This window comes from Amphiprion ocellaris, chromosome 11 (genome assembly GCF_022539595.1).
Source record: "Amphiprion ocellaris isolate individual 3 ecotype Okinawa chromosome 11, ASM2253959v1, whole genome shotgun sequence".
Taxonomy (NCBI): Eukaryota; Metazoa; Chordata; class Actinopteri; family Pomacentridae; genus Amphiprion; species Amphiprion ocellaris.
Window position 1 is genome coordinate 5805882 of NC_072776.1, and position 16401 is coordinate 5822282.

Here is a 16401-nt window from a genome sequence, read left to right on the forward strand (position 1 = left end):
TTTGCTGTTTTCAGGCCTAAAATCAATATGGCCGCCTATAACCAAACACCACATGGCATTTTTACTGAAAGATTCTGACAAAATATTCCAATTCAGTGAAAATAAAATTGAAAGTTGGTTATAAAGATATTGTAGTAAAGCTGTTGACATGCCATAAATCCACACTTGACTCACACACTACTTTATATTAAATAACTCAGAAAGTCTTGGAGTCTTGCCAGTCTTTTCTTCAGGAGGAAATGACATCATGTGGAGCAGGTCATGTGATCTGGAATTAACACACTTCCTCGAGAGGGGTTTTTGTAATGGATAACTCAGCTGAAAGTGATTTCTTGGACACAGATATAATTTATTATTTTCCATATTAAATTTGATATATTGCCAAAAAAGAAATATCTGTCATGATTATCTCAACTTAATAAAAAGAACACAATCAAAACAATTTTTGAATAAGTTCATTTTATTATTGTTTAGCTAATTAGGTGGTGGTTGTTACTAAATTTGGACGGTTATTTAGTTGACATTTTAGTGATATCCAGTCATTTTTTATTAATAAGTGATTGTTTCCATGATAAATAATTATGGAATTTGTAAAGACATGATCATACTGAACATAAAAACATTAGCTTTTTTTCTTTTCATAAAAACGTATGCAAGATACATCCCATGGACTTCAAAAGTCCTTCAACTATATATTGATCCAAGAATAATCGTTTGGTTTCTATCTTTCTGTCATTAGCTTTGAAGCTAACACTGTTGATAACTGGGGTAACTAAATGGGTGATACTGGACAAAATGTTTACTCACCTGTTGTTGTTAAACGAGAAATTAGAGGAGAAGAGAGATATCAAAATAGTATGACAAGTGTTATCAGGTGTTAAGACGCCAATCAAGGAATAAGAACCACAGAATCACAACAATGCAATGATAAGCCACATCTTATCATTTTTTTTAGAACTTCTGGTTGGACTTGGTGTTTTAATCACCAGGGGGAGACATACACTTTTCTTTTTCAAATAAAATCCTCTCCTTCACCAGTCCTGGCTCTCTACACCCATCCAGTGGACAAACTGTGTACTACACACATCAATAAAATAACAGAAAACTGAAAGCTGTAAAGCAGATCAGCAAACTTGCTACCTCAAACAATTTCTGAACATTTTTTAAAGCCCCTGTCACATTTTTAGGCACTGTAGGCTAATTTCTCTATGCCTCTATGGAAACTGCACATGGCTGGGAGAAGAAAGAACTATATGGCACAGTTATGATGCCATAAATCATTAAAATCTATTTAAAAAAAGAGTTGGATTTCAGGATGTCTTAGATTTATTTCACAACAACTTGAAAAACCTGAACTTAACATATAAAACATTTTAGTGTGTCTGGAAGTGTTACAAATACTGGGGAAATGGTAGTTTTACATAGTATAGATGTATTACTAATAGTATTTTTGATTTGTTTCCATGCTTGTCTCCTATCTGTTATGTGCAAACACAGAACAATGACAAGAAGCTTCGGAATTTTTGTCACATGACTGTTTTTTACAGCTGACTGTCTAATGGCTTCACAGCTGCACTGAAGAGCAGTGTTCAAAAAGACTCACAAATCAGTTCAAAATGAGTCAGAATGTGTCAGAAAAGACAAAATCTTGCCCAAAAAGTGACTTTTATTGATTTGTCTCTATAGAAAGATGAAGTCTGGTCCAGTAATTTTGAGTTTGAGTAACTTTTGACTCATGACGTGACCAAATTTTGACACAAATGACAAAGATGTCTCCCATAATAACTTGAAACTTGTCCAAAGTGACCCAATAAGCATAAAAAATAACTGAAAAGTGACAGAAATATTTAAAAACACTAAAGTATTGTTCAAAATGTGTCAGAAAAGACAAAAACTTGTCCAAAAACAACTCAAGAAGTGTCAGAAATAACTGAAAAGTGATGAAAAGTGTTAAAAAGGCGGAGAAAAAAGTTATTTTTGACACATTTTGATGAAACATGACAATTTTAATGTTGGATTTGGTAATTTGTCCCACATGATGAGCACCATTGGAAAGATTCTTTCAGTTTTTACCATTTCTGGCTTTGATAAATGGAGTAATTTTGCTAATTTTATTTTCCCAAAATGACTTCATGCCTTTTAAATCTGCCGGCAGTATTGAGGTTTAAGGGACAGAATGAACAAACACTTTTAAAAAAACAAACAGAACTTACTGACAGAAACATCTGCCTGGTAACAGTTCAAAAGCTGCATGCCAAAATATCCCTTCTGGCCTGTAATAAATGGCAAAACCCTGTTTATGGCGCATGCTAGACTGTCTAAGACACTGTTATTCCAAGACAGAGATAGAGCAGCGAGGAGATTAAGTTATGGGAAATAAATCCAGACTGCTATCAAATGTTCCCTAATGAAAAGAAAAAAAGCCAGGTTAAACGGCTGCTCAGGCATATTCAGAAGAGTTGAAATTGCAGACAGCATCCTAATCTGCAAGCTAAATATAACAATTTGATTATGACACTCAGAGCGATGAAAGAGAGAAGACAGGCGTGGAGATAGGACGGAGGAAAAAGTGAGGCTGGGAGAGGCAGAAGGAGCTGCTGGGTTGCTAGTTTCATTCAAATGTCATGTCTTTAGCAGAACTTCAGCTACACATGGACTCACAAACAAACATGGGAGGGTCATGAATGTTAAGGAGCAGGTGGGGTGTGTGAGGGCAACCAAAACGTCAGGTGGAATCCCTTAAGAGATGCTACATCGCTGCTTTACACACTCTCACATACAAGTCAGCGCTTCTAAATAACTGCACACTGTGACAGTCGTTCACATGACCAGAGGAGATGCTTGAGGGCAGGCAGAGAGTTGACGGCCGCTGGCGGGATGGAAACTTAGTATTTTGTGCCGAGCGCTTTTACAAGGGTCAAAAAACACGTGAGGGTGAAGATACCATGGGAATCTGCTGTGTTTGTATGGTCTGAGGGGTCACGAGGTCAGTAGGTGATGATCTCAGAGGTTTTGGGGTCCTGACTGGTCCTCTTAGAGTCAACAAACACAGTGATGCTGTTTGTCCCCACACAGAAATGCTCTGTGCTGTTTTACACTGCAAAGGAATTAAGAAAACTGCAGGGAGGGAGCCCAAACAGTGTCAAACAACCATTCAAACAAGCTCACAGACAAATTCAGATGCAGATAGTGTGAGATAAAGCCTCAGCTGAACTGATGGTTAGATATGTGAGTGTTCGTACATGCAGGGTGTGAATCCTATGTGTGTGTGGCAGTCAGAGCTTTGCGTATGGGTGGCTTTTGGAACAGAAGGTTTGTGTTTTGTCTCTGTTCAATGCCGACCCCGCAGCTGCTGCCTATAGAACAGAAAACCGACAGCAGCCCTGTCAAAACAACTGAAGGTTCAAGGTGGTTATCTTTATGGTCCCACTCAAAGAAATTTGCTCTGCAACAACATCAACATAAAATCACAGTTCTAATGCAAGAAAAAGGAAATTCATACCAAGAACAAACACATAAGTATGCAAACATGGTGGAATGCAGAGTTCTAATTTCCATTAAGCATATCAGTAGCGCTTGGGATGAGCGACATAAAGTCTTTTAGTTTGTCCAACAGGTGTCCTGAAAGGAAGTCCCAAAGGCAACAGGTTAAACTCAGTGTAGCGGCTCGCCGTAAATGACCAAAAGCTTAACCTCACTCCTCTCAAAGATTCTACTGACTATTCTAACAAGACTTCAAAGTCAATTTTTATTATTATTGTTATGAATTATAATCAAAGTCTGCATGAATATTGGCCAGACTGTTAAACAGGCAACACTGGGAATTTCTACATTTACAAATGAACATCTAAAGGACATACTAATGAGGCATTTGCGGGCTCAGCCATTGTATGATGATAATATATAAGATATATCTTGCCCAATAGGACAGTGGTCTTATCATATAGGCTATTCTGCAGTATATTTATCACTAAGAAAAGTATATTTTGCCTTGATTATGGCACTAGTATGTCACCAATTTTATTACAATTTATCCCGCTACGGAAATGGATATCTGTACCAAGTTCCATGGCAATCCATCCAATAGCTGCTGAGACATTTCATTCATAACAACAAATATGAACCTTGCAGAGCCACGACAGAAACAGTCAGTCATTGGGATTCATCCTTTGGAAACCAAATGCAAAACAAGCGGTATATATATATATATATATATATATATATATATATATATATATATATATATATATATATATATATATATATATATATATATATATATGACTGTTCAAACTAAAGCAGTGGATCCACCAAACAACTGAGATCCACTTTTAGTGTGGCTTATAATATGCAAAAAAAAATTGAAATGCCTTTCTGGCCTATTATTAAATGCAAAAAATCTATTTCTGTGTGTTAAAATTACCAATGAAAAAGTTAGATTTTTCCATGAAAACAGTCCATTTGTGCCTTGATTGTTGTTTACTCCGCGATGTGCAGATCTATGAAATCCCTGCTTCTCTCTCTACTAACCTCACTGCTGCTCAGGCACATCAGCTCACCTATGACTCTACACTATACACTGACAAGCTGTTATATTGCAGTAATTCAGTCATACATGTTCGAGCTGGAGTACCTGGTTCTTGAATCTATTTTTTTGAAACTGTCATTGACAGCCATTGACTCATGACACGTCTCACATAGACATGTTAACACTGCTACAAACTTTATCCTAAATATAAAAACATGTCTTGAACTGTTAGAATCCTGGACAGTCAGAAAAGAAAACAGCATGTAAACATGTTTGTCTCTGGTGAGAAGAACAGTACATTATTTTAATGCCAGTGTTCCATTCAAAAACAAACTGTACCACATCCACAACATCACAGTACTACTTATTGGTATCAGTCCTGTTGCTGATTAGTGCTGGGCGTACACATGGATCTCAGCAGAAGATATCAGTAACTCCCAATCCACTTCATTCAACATGGATTCGTTTTAATTATAAAAACAGAACACGGTAAATGAATGCTCCTTCTTGTTTTGATTATAGGGGTAATTTGAAGTTTGGAAACCGCCACCTGTTTCCTTTGCTATAAACCTCATGATCTCTATTGTTATGGTGGAACAAAGCCCCTCTGGGCACATGAAGCGGGGTGAACTCCATCCATGCACACAGTTGTAAAGCAGCATCCTCATAAAAGAAAATTAATCAAGCAGACTAATTTTCTGAAGACAGATGGTTCTGTCAGAGCAATAACTTTGCAATAATTCAGACACGGGGGGTGAAGCAAAATATAGTGAGACAGAAGAGGAGGAGTAGAGTGAGTTGGAATGAAGTTGTGTAATTAAAAAAGTGGCAAATAAACTATGTGTGTGCATGAGAAGTCCCTGTCTGGAGCATCTGTATGGTGTACTGCTCTGGATCTTTCTGCATGGCTTAAACAGAGGGCTGATAAATACCAGCTTCCTTCAAAAGCTGATAACAACGGAGATATTTCTAAGAGCATATTTATGTGTGTGTTCGTTTGTACGTGTGTGTGTGTGTGGGGATCAGACTGTGTCAACCAGCAACTTGTTCTGTTTATTCTGTTTAATCTGCATCCAGGTTAGCAGTGGGAATCACCAGCAAGATGACGCATGCATAATTAGAAAACTACCCCTAACCTTTGGACTATATAGTATAGCTGGAATTCTCAAGACGGTCTAAAGGCGCTTTTACTACCATCAAACACCTTCTCAAATGTCCTCACATCTCTCTGATGTGACTGGAGGGGGGACTGCATCCGACAGCTTTGCAACTCTGAAACTTGCATCTGGCTGGGGGTGCAGAGGTGAGAAAGATGGCAGGTTTTAAAGTCTCTAAAGCTTTCTTTAATTCTTCACTACTTCCATCAAAGAGGCTGCCCTAAACCGTGTGCTCCTATCCTCATTTTTGGCATTCATGTTGTCAAGAAAACCAACACGTGCAAAAGAGCTTGAGGAGAAGGATCAGTGATGCAGCCAGGAGGTCATTACAGGTGGTTGTTACTCCACCTTTAAAAGATGCCATTTGGAACAGGTACAAATGATTTGGCCTTTATATGCGGTTGGTCAACACAATAGGCTGCAATCCACTGCAGAAACTCGGGTGCGGTTTAAGATCTAATGGCCGTACAAACAGTAATTACTGGATGTAACTCCAGTTCTATAAGAACATAGGAACTAGAACAACGGAGGGGTTATTATATTATCCTATATGGCAAGTTTTATGTTGTCGATGGCGACGTTTGAGAGTAGACTGCTACTCAACGAGAACATGGAGAAATGCCAGTCCTTGTACTGTCTGACTATCCAACCTGTGCCGTTTCTCCAAGTTTAACTAATTAGTCAAGCTCTACATAGCAGTTTTTTCAGGGCCATTCAGAAGCAACAGAAGCTGGAGTAGAGGTGCTTCTTCTCCCCAAAAATGGCCCTAAAATAGGCTCTACAGGGGGCGTTCTTGTGGTCAGAACATGCTCAAAAGTTCAGATGGCTTACGAACTCCTGCAGTGGAAAACAGCTTATTGTTAGAGCAAGCTAAGGCTAGTAAACCCTAAAGTATGTCTAAGTCAAACCAACCACAACAATTTCAGCATACACTATCTGGGAAATTCATTAGGATGTTAACCTTTAACCTTTTTCTGAATCTCCCTTCATTCCTCCCCACTCGTTAACTGCCAGTCCTCACCAGTACCACTTCCGTCATACGTCTATACTCCCCATTCTTATCTGCTCTACTTCCACTCAGCATTTCCTCCTCTCCTGTCCAAACTCTTGAGTGTTTTCACACCCCTTCACATGTCTTCTTTGTCTGCCCGTCTTCCCTTCCTGTCTCCACTGGGTGAAGAGTGACCAACATGGAAGCCTACAAATCAACCAGCCACTGACAGACACTGTAAGATGGGTCAGGAAGGTGGAAAAACATGAGCGATAAGAGGTAAAGTCGCCTTTTACAGCCGAGTGTAGTGAAATTCTGTATAAATGGAGATCTGGCATCAGAGGAGCGCTCTTTAAATGGAATGTCTTGGATTCACTAAAGGATACTGAACACACTTGGACGCTTGTCTATTTAGTTCTGAATTCCTCAGTCTTTGAACTCTGATCATGTCTTTACCAGATTATGAAGCTCAGTGGACATGTGCTTCCCTGCGGGCTTTTTTTTATTGCAACTGTAGCTGTCTGTACTCCTTTACTGTTCTTTCTGGCACAGATGGCTCACGTCAGACCTTTGGCCTTTCATCTACTGAGCTCCATAAGCTGACCGATGACTTCTCTAGATTTCTATAGTTGGAATATAAGTAAACATTTTACCAGGAAAGACATGTTTAGGGTTCAATGTCTCCAGAAATGGAACCTCAGACAGAGTGGTTTACAGCAGATTGAATTGATTGAATGGATCCAGCAGAGGCAAAAAGTTTAATTATTGGTTCCTCGATTTAATGTGTTGTCGGAAGCTAGCATATGGGACCCATCTAATGACAGAAAACTAGCTTGAAAGACTTTTATACTCCGTCTAATTAGAGACACATTTGTGAAACTTTGTGTATTTCTGAAATGTTTGTATGTCTTTATGTACATAGTTTTCCCGGTGTCGGCTGACCGAAGAGCAAATAAATGTTAAAAGACATCTGTATGATGCGTGGCCTTCATTATGTCAGACCGGAGTAGTTACAAATGTTGTACCTGTGTTTGTAATACATGTCTTCAGCACATAAGCATTCGTTGTTTCTTCCTCTCATATTAATAAAACTGAAAGTTGAATTAAAATGAAGTTAATCCCCACCTGTGTACACTTTTTACTGACATCTTAAAACCTGTTGTTTTTGTACTGACTCTGGTGCAAAGTAGCTCTAACAGAACAAATTAGGTCAACAAACTTATAAATTTAAATCAGCCAAAGTCATCTGGCTCTGTGGACGTTATTCTTTCTGTTTTGTGATTGATGACACAGAAATCAGCATCACTGACAATGAAGACAATAAAGCATAAGATTACAACCACAATTCCTATCGTCAAAACAAGAATCTTCGGCCAGATGTAGGTGTAATTGAGCCATTGTTGTCTAAAGAAGAAATGAAAGAAATTGAAATACAGACAGGTGATAAAGTGATCTGTCTCAGGAGGAAATAAAAACACACTGAAATGACAGAGTTCAACTACAAAGAGAACGGGAAAGTAGACAAAAATGCCAATACATCATAGTGCAGTAATAAATCTACACAAGTAATCAAGACTATTAAGAAGCAGACTAAAAGAAAGATTGTAAAACAGCAATAAAACACCAGCCCTGCCCGAGCTGCCCTGTCTGCTTTTTATCATTCCCACCTCATTCAACGGACATAACGCCAGTGCACACGCATACACACATCATAACACACGCAGACGAAGTACGTCAGTCAGGTTAAGGTGTGGGATGATGGGATGCTGACAGAAGAAACTCATTTTAAATTCCATTTTTTTCTAAAACACAGAAATAGAAGAAAGCTCAGCGCAGACACACAGCTGTTTCAGGGTTGTGTGAGGATGACTTTGACCAGTCTCTGTCAGTTTAATCTGACATGTGAGAGTCCATACAAGATGAATGTGGTGACCACTGAACAGCAGAGGTTCACTGCTGATTGGAAACAAACCTCTGACCTCAGAAATGCACTGAATTATGTGGCGATGTTGAGAAGGAGAAGGAGACTTTCTGTTTTTTTTAAGCTTCTAACAATGAAGAACCATTGGTGCAGGTGCAGTACCAGACTGCTGGGAAAGTTCATGTCTTTTACAGACATACAAGGTTAACGGGATGGCAGTTTACCCACATTCCGCAAAAAAACTCACAAGATACAACTTCTAGTTATATCTAACAATAATAATTTGGGGTTTTTTTGTGCCAGTTTGAGCTATTTGAGCCATTTTGAGTGATGGCGAAGATGAAATTAGCTGGAGATTCATTATGGGTGCATGTGGGACATTTATATTTAAGTATCTATCAGCTACAGCTATTTCTACAAACAACACTTGTTATCCTAGTTGGAGTCTGCACAGAGCATTTTATCAATAAAACAGATTACAGTGAAACCTGCATATTAAAAATATCTGAAACATAATGAAATGATCACTGTCTGCATGGACAAATAACACTACAAGTAAGACAATGTGTCTTTTTGGTTAAATTGGGAGAACTCATCTTTTAAAGAGCAGTTAAAGAGCTCAAAATTTGCTTTTGATGACCTCCAGTGGTGTAATCTCTCACCTTGCTGCGGTGATATAGATATGTAGTGTGGGAACCATGACATTTATTTATTTGGACGGGACAGTGCATATTAATGAACATACAATCTCATAATAGTTTACACAAGGTTGCACTGAATATGCCGGATTTAGTACAAGGCTCATTTCCATTCCTTGTCCCACACATAAAAGAAAAACATACAGGGAGCGTATAAAAAAGAATATTGTCAAACAAAGATAACGACAAACTAATACTGACTCGGTTAAACCTACCCTAAAGTGCTACTATTGTAGACCTAGCCTGTTGTAAAGTGCATATAGTTAAAGAGCCTGTTTTTAAAGAGCCTGAGTTCCTCAATGTTCACACGTTTGATTGTCAATCAGCCACAGCTTATACTGTCTCTTAAAACTGACAAAAGTGGAGCTTTCTCTGATAGCTATAGGTAAACATGGCTGTTACATGTGGTTGCAGGTGCAATAAAGCAATTTTCAACCGGGTAGTGAAAAAGCACCATTACACCTGTCATTAAGTTATTTTTTTAAATTTCCATAACTGTAGGACGGCTTGTGTTTTCATTTCCCCCCAAAAAAGTGTCTGAGAAAATCCCTTCTCTTCACACAGTATAAAATGCAGCAACCATACTCGCTCCCCTTCTGTGTACGTGGGTGTGTTTGCATTTCTCCTTCCTAAATCATAGATCTATTAAAAGCTCCCCTGTCTGACACCATAAATTTCATCTGGGTCCAGACTGTCCCCAGGGGTGGATGGTTTGGGAACGAGCGGCTAAGAACAGGATGGGAACGCAACAACCCAGTGTGCAAACCTCTGACCTCTGAGAGGAATAAAATATATCAATAAACAACTGGCCGGAAACTCGCTCTGTTATTCCATCTGTCTGCAAAAACTGGGAACTGCAGAGAACACAATCTTCTTTTTTTTGAAATCAGCGTGAAGGTCAAAGTTACTGATAACAACATTAATATATTAAGATGGAGAGGATCAACAGAGGTAGAAGTTCTGATAAATCACAGGAAAACAGTTATGTTTTGCAAAATATGGGTGTGACAAAACTTAACATTCCCTAAATATTTTTGAATGTACCAGCTTCAATTAAACACTTCCTGTTTTCTACTTATCGTCCCATTCTGCTGAAGATTCAGAATGTGGATTTACACATTGAGTTCACAGCTGCTTCTTGCAGTGAAATGCATTCTACCAAGCGGATACACGTGCATGCACGTTAGCCAGTTTCCAAACTTTCCACATCTGCTTCCAAGCCTGTTTTTCATCTGTACAGGTTATTCATTGCGTTCTGCATTTACACTGTCACAAGCAATGTAAAAACCTTGTGTCTCAGTTGGCTTGCCCCCCTAGTGGTTGTATATACTGCATCTCCTCTGGAATAACATTGTAATCTAAACAGACTGGTGGTGGTGAGGGAGGACGGATGCTACGAAGCGTGATCTATACCTTCTGATGTCATCACTGTGGGACGGGGAGCTGACAGCCTCAGAAACAGCCTCTACAGTGCAAATGTTTTTACAATCACACAACACTCGCTCGTGTAAACTCCTCCTGAGCCTAAAATCATGGTGTGGGTGTCTGTAAGCTGCCTGCTGCAGGAACGCCAAAACACAGCAGGCTGCAAATGAGGAGTGAATACAGTAGGTGATGAAGAAAGTGGATAAATTGAGGCTCGGATTTGACTGTAATAAACTAACTTGTATGTTATATAATCCAAACATGTCTATAGCTGAGTGTTTACAGCTGACATCCCTAAAAAGCTGGTTGTCACTGCCAAGTTTTCGTCCAAATGTAGTGCACACTTGAACAAAAACTCACCAAGCAAATATGTGAATTAATGTCTATTTTGTATGAATATTAGGAGGAGAATAAAATAGAATATAATATCCTTTATTAGTCCTGGAAGGGGATATTTGCAATGTCACAGCAGCAAAGTGACAGTAAGAAAAATCAAGAGAACACATCTATAAATTAAAGACATAAGATAAGATACACTATAAATAAGAAAAATTTAAGAACACGAAGATACTAACAATACAAATTTAAGAATATATACACAATAAATTGCACTTTGGGTGTATTTGGACATGAGAGTTTGCTAACTGTCATTACGTGAGCGTGTGAGCATTGCTGAATACAGAGTCTGATACCAGCAGGAAGGATGGACCTGTGGTAATGTACCTTCACACACCTGGGGTGATCAGTCTGTCACTAAAGGAGCTGTCCAGTGCTCTCAGAGTGTCAATGCTTGGGCTGGGAGATACTGTCCTCCTTTCTCCCACCACCTACACTGGGTCTATGGGGCTTCCCAGGACAGAGCTGGCCTTTTTGATCAGCCGATCAAGTTTCCTTTTCTCAGCAGCTGAGATGCTGCTGCCCCAGCAGACCACTCCATAAAGATGGCTGATTCCACCACAGAGTCATAAAAAGTCTTCAGAGACAGTTGGTGGTGCTAAATCTCCAGTCAGGTGTCATTAAACCACTGCAGAGGGAGAGGGTGTAACAAGATGACACATTTAGACAACCCTGCCTCAGAAATATTAAGTTCCTATTCCATGTATGTTTTCAAAGAAACATGTTTTTTAAAGTAGTGAGAATCACAAAGAGCCACAAAGTCTGCATTAAAGCCAAATCATGATTTATGTAGACCAATAAGGACTTTGAAAACAGACAGTGGAGACACATGTGGTCCCATTCATACTGCAACAGGTATGTTAGTGTGCAGGCAGACAGTTGTTTTGTTTGATCTTGTATATAGAAAACACACAGTTTTACCCTTGATGTTTCCTAAAACTGTGACTTTGCACTTTTTACAGGGTAGTTACAGATTAGGGGATTGGCATTGCAGATGGAAAGTATGTTACTACAAATCAAAGCACCACTCAGGTTCAACAACTCTTTAACTGATGTCTTAAGAAGGTGTGGATGACAGAGAATCTCCTTGTAATCATTTGGGCACATGAGTAGTGTGGACAATCGACACGGTCACACATTTTGGACTCCACTTGGACGCCCACAGAGGTGTCCACGCGTATCCCTGATGAAACACTGATGCAGAAAGCACGAATTGGCCTCAAGGAGGTGGAGGCAAAAGTCTGCAACAGCAGTTTTATGCAGGAGTGTTGGTTGTGCATCTTATCAGATCATTATTCTGACATTTAAGTTTCATTTTCACCCAATGTTTGGTTAGGTTTAAGCACCAAACCCACAAACAGTACAGACTGGGGACCAATGATTGATTGAGAAAGAGCAACAGTAAAGCAATAAAATAAATGGCAAAGATATATTGATTAGAGATGTATTTGCAATGCGTTACAAACAAATGCAATCCAGGATGAATATGTTTCTTTCAAAATGCAATTAAGGATGTTGTTTGTTTGTATAAGAATGTAGTTTTTAGGAGACATAGCTGGTTTAGAAGAGCAGCCAGTCAAATCTTAAAAAAATAAAAACTGTGTGGAGTATAGGTTTCAGGGGACGTTAAAGTTACATGCTTCTTGTTTGTCATGGTTAGTTACAAATTCTGTTTCCATTTCACTTTGTTGCATTTTATTTGATTGATTTGCCTACTTTTCCACCTAAAGCATTCACAATGTTGCGCTTGTTTACACATCGTAACAGACAGAAGTTGCTGTTAAAAGGCTTAAAAGATAGGTTCACACGCTGCTTATTTTTCACCTCCTTACAAATATTTTACTATCTTAACATGAGCAACGACTTGGCCAATCTGATCTGCTCCCACAAAATAGACAAGAGAGAACTAAATCAAGAGAACAGTGGGATATTGGAAGGAAGCATAGCTATAAAATACAGCAGGAAAGAACAAAGGACAGAAAAAAAGTTTGTGGCAAAAGGAAGGTAGGAAGACTGATTTAAGAAATAAAGGCGACAGAAGAGAGGATGAAGCAGAATTAATCAATGTGAGGACAGAGTGACAAAGGTTGAAGAGAGGAAAGAAATAAAACGAGCAATATAAAAAGAGGCCAGGAAGGCGAGTCGGAGCACATAAACACGAAACGTCTGCCCTTTTTCTCTGACTCCCACAGTCGGGCTCAGACACTTTGGTGGATTTGGTCCCACTGCTCTGCGACCCAGCTCACATGTTTTTCTTGGACACATTTTTCTTGGACTCATTTCCTGAAGATCTGCATCCCCTACGCGTGATGTCCAGAGGGGGAAAAAGAGGCTCGGTTGCCCCTGAAGGGGTCGGAGAGGGATGAGGGGTTAGAGGACATGCTCGAGGGGCTCCGCTTGGAGGGTAAAGAGGGCCCTCGACTGGATGCTCTGAGGAGGACTCAGGCAGAACAAATAAACATCCGTAGATGATGTTTAGATATCTATTAGAGTATGTTTAGATCTCCTGGCTGCAGCGAGGGAGGTCAACTTTCTGAAGCCCCTGCTGGGGGAGAATGTTCTGGATATCCTTGGATCAGCGCGGATATAACATGAAACACTGAGAGTTAAGGAAAAGAAACATGGCCATATAGGATACAAGTGGTTTTCTGTGAGAAAGCTAAAGCTCTGTTACCATGGAGACAAACTTCCATCCTAAAGCATCTAAACTTGAGCCGTCACGTTCTCAGCTGGTGCAACAAGCTCCTCTGACTCATCTTCTTAAAATTTTCTCATGTGCTCAGACAAAGAAACAAAGCAGACGGACGCAAACAGATGATGTCCAGAAGATCATCAGTCATTTGATGTCACTTGCTTTGTTTCACATGGAAGACTGCTTCTTTTTGTTTAGCCGTCCAGCACTGAGCGGTTCGGCTACTCCGAGACCGGTTTATATTAGAATTAATGTGTTTAGACTCTGGGCTAATTTCTGCAGGCACGTGTCATTTTCACGAAGCACGTGCACACTCATGTGCCAGAGATCTGACAGCATCCAGACCGTACAGAGCACTGCTAATGACCAGTGGATAGACTGCAGTGTGTGTGTGTGTGTGTGTGTGTGTGTGTATGTGTGTGTTTCAGAGGGTGTGTGTTGAAGATCAAGACCCGAGGGGGGGATCCCAGGCTGAGAACAGAACAGCCTGGACCTCCGGCTATCCCAGGGGTCTCTGGGGCCCGACACCTGCGCTATTGCCTCATGTCAGAGGAATGACATGTCTCAAGCACATGTGTGTCTAAGCAGGACACAGCTGCAGTGTGTGTGTGTGTGTGTGTGTGTGTGTGTGTGTGTGTGTGTGTGTGTGTGTATGTGTGTGTTTGTGTGTGAAAGAGCAAAATCTCAAATGAGGTGTTGGCCTCACCTCAGAGATCAAACACCTGTGTGCCTGTATGGCGTGTCTGCATGTCTGAGTGTACGTCTGCGTGTAATGAAGTCCATCATGGGCGCGTCGCCGCTATAATCCCACCGTTACACTTATCACTGTGATTATAATACCATTACAGCTTCCATACTGCAGATCACCCAGAGCACATACAGTGACCTGCAGTGTTTATAAAAGTCCACCAAGGGAAACGCAATTTCCTAAGAAAAGCTGCTCTCTGACGTACATCAGACTCAAGGGCACAGAGGTATGTATATTGAATTATATTTGGAGTTTGAGAGGCCACAGTGATGAAGCGTGAGAAAAAGTTTGATCCTAAGCATGCTTCCTTGATTAAGAAAAAACACTGTAAAAACAGCATGATTATTCAGAGAGAAACTGACAATAGTAAAGATAGCTTTACCATGAAAATAAACTAATCACCAGTTTAGCTTCCTGTCTGTCTCTAAGTCATAAAATGGCCTAATGTGGATTTTTGTTATAGAATTTGATGATGTCATTTGGTGCTCTGAGAAACTGTAGTTGATATTTTCCAATAGCGATGTCCTGATCAAGGGTTTTGTTTGCTCCCGATTTAATTTGAGTAATTACTCTGCCAAGGAATGCGGAGGAGTTATGTGACGATCAGCGTACGTTTGTCTGATTGTCTGTTTGTCTTTCTGTGTGCAACATTACTAAAAAACGGACAAACAGATTTGGATGAACTTTTCAGGGAAGATCAGAAATAACACGGGGACCACCTCATTAGATTTTGGCAGTGATGCGGCTTATAGTATGGATCCACGGATTTGTTAAAGATTTCTGTGTCGTTGTGAGATAGCGACACGGTGTCACTGTAACTATGACAACAAGTGAACGCTACGTCAGCTACCTGCTGACGATCACATGATTGCGATCCTACTACAAGTCCACCGCTGTGGACTTATCGAGACTTAGTCATCGGCAATCATACAAGGAACAATTGATTAAATTGTGGGGGTGTTCCAAGTCCCATCATTTCCCGCCGCCCACTACATATTTAGGCCACGCAATTTGGTATCCATACAAAACGTACACATGCATAACACAAGCCTGTGCTCAGCGCAATGTAATTTTTTATGAGAGATTTCATTCGTCGGAAATAATACAACGATTGAGCAGTCTTGGCAAAGTACTGCATTCTCTGAGTGCTTTTCTTGTTTACTATTTGGCATCTGTAGATAACATTAGCATTTTCCGAGATAATATACACTTCAAATACTGTAGATCAGCTTTGGTACCTGGTTGAGCCACTAGGTGGAGTCTTTTATTGTTAAATAGTGTAGTGATCAGAGGAGGTCAGTTGGCAAGCAGAGACATTTACAGCAGTTTAGCTAATAAAGGAGCACTGTAATAGAGACTGCTGTGAGGCTTAGTGACATCAGGCCAGCAAACGATTGTTAATCTAGCATACATTTCAATAGAGCATCTGATTTGCCATTTTTGCAGCATATTTTCATATTGACGCATGATAAAAAAAAAAATGGGGCTTAGGTTTGTTCTGCTACCAACAACCTCAAAATTCCTAAAATGGGCCCCATTCCTTATCTTAAAATCAGGCTTGGGACATCCCAATATTCCAATTTTATCTGACAATTTGGCTCACCAAAGTTACTACAATCATCACACTTCATTGCAATTCATCCTACAGTTTTAAATACATTTCATGGAAAAACAAACGTAAAACTTATGGCCCACATTGGGACCAAAATGTTTGCTTGTAATATACATCTGTACCATATTATCAAGGCAATCCATCTAATTTGATGAGATATTATTAGCCACTATCAAACTGGTAGACTGACACCAGTCTGTCTGTTTAAAAAATTAATAAAGAAAATAATGGTT

General features: G+C 39.7%; 1 protein-coding gene across 2 annotated transcripts in view; it reads right to left on the reverse strand.

Annotated features, from left to right (window-relative positions):
- Positions 1–16401, reverse strand: part of col4a2 (collagen, type IV, alpha 2) — a 77127-nt gene that overhangs the window by 23528 nt on the left and 37198 nt on the right. The window lies entirely within an intron of this gene.